Here is a 1,521-nt window from a genome sequence, read left to right on the forward strand (position 1 = left end):
ACCTTCAGGTGCCCCTCAGGAGTGGTCAGAGCCCACAGCCACTTCACCTTCAGCTGAGCTGGGGATGGAGACAAAGCCATGGGTAGAGACTAAACCTGTTATTTTATCCTACAGAGAAACCCCTGGTGAGGAAACTCCCTGTACTAATGCAGGTGGGCATCTTCTCTGAACCTCATGTCAGCCAGTTGCCTAGAGCACTGAGACTTGCCCAGGGGTCACAAACCAGTATGTGCAAGAGGCAGAATTTGGACTCAGGGTCTTCCTAGCTTTCTATCCTCTATGCTATGGATATTCCCCATTAAAAGATGCCTCCTTGGTTGATTCTTGATCATGCTTCAGTTTTGTCCTCTTTGGCTCTTGAGCCAAAGCTTTTTAAGGCCTACCATTGAATTCCGGCTTGACCCATAGGCTATTATTGCCTTGCTTGGTTTGACTTTCTGCCTTTGGACATTGGCCAGTTTTCTGATTTTACTGTGTGGGCTCCTAGGAGCTCTCGTTCCGGGACAGGTCTCCACCCTGGGCAGGTCCTCCACCCTCTATTGTTCACCTGCTGACTGCTGACCAGCCAGTGATCTGATACAGCTGCTACCTCTAACCTCCAGTTAATATACCTAATTACTACAGTTAGTATATAAATAGTATGGGAAAGGTCACCAGACTCATAGAATTTCAAAACCAGAGGAATCCTTAGAGGTCAGCAAGATCCACCTGTATCCGAATAGGCAATCCCTTTATGACATCTTAAATAAATGGTCATCCAGGCTTTGCTGGAGGACCTCCTGCAATGGGGAGTTCATTACCTCCTTAAAGAAGTGGAGAAGAGGAAAGATCCAGAGTAACACATTTAAAATGCTTCAGTATTTCAAAAGACCCATGATTTCATTTGTATAAGTACTTACTCCATAAATCACAGCCCCTCTACCCTAGAGAAGAAGATCTTTATTATTTCTGGTTGGACCAGAAATCTTCATTAGCCGGTAGCCACCCTTTGGGTGGTGAGTCTTTCAGCTGTTAGCTAAGGGCTCCCCCATCCTTGTCCCCAGCCCCTAGTAGAAATAGCATAGATTCTTATGAGCTTCACCTGCTCTTTTTGGAGCATTTAGGTGGAACAGTGCTGGATATAAGACTGGCCCTGGAATCAAGAAAGCCTGAATTCAACTCTAGCCTCAGTACATTTTAGCTGTATGACCCTGGACAAGTCACTTAACCTCTATTGGCTTCAGTTTTCATAAGAAGCTAATAGAACCTATTATAATACAATATATTATATATTATAGTGTATAAGGATAATAACACCTATTATAATATATATGGTATACAATTTATATGGGGATAATAACACATATCATATATATGTATATCTCATATGTGATATAAAAAATAGTTCCCAGGATTGTAATAAAGATCAAATGAGATAATATTTATAATGTCCTTAGCACTTTCTATAAATTTGTCTATCATTAGTAATAGTCATAAAAATGGCAGGTTAGTAGAAGCCCTCTTGGGTCTCTTCTAGCTGTA

This window comes from Trichosurus vulpecula, chromosome 6, assembly GCF_011100635.1.
Source record: "Trichosurus vulpecula isolate mTriVul1 chromosome 6, mTriVul1.pri, whole genome shotgun sequence".
Lineage (NCBI taxonomy): Eukaryota > Metazoa > Chordata > Mammalia > Diprotodontia > Phalangeridae > Trichosurus > Trichosurus vulpecula.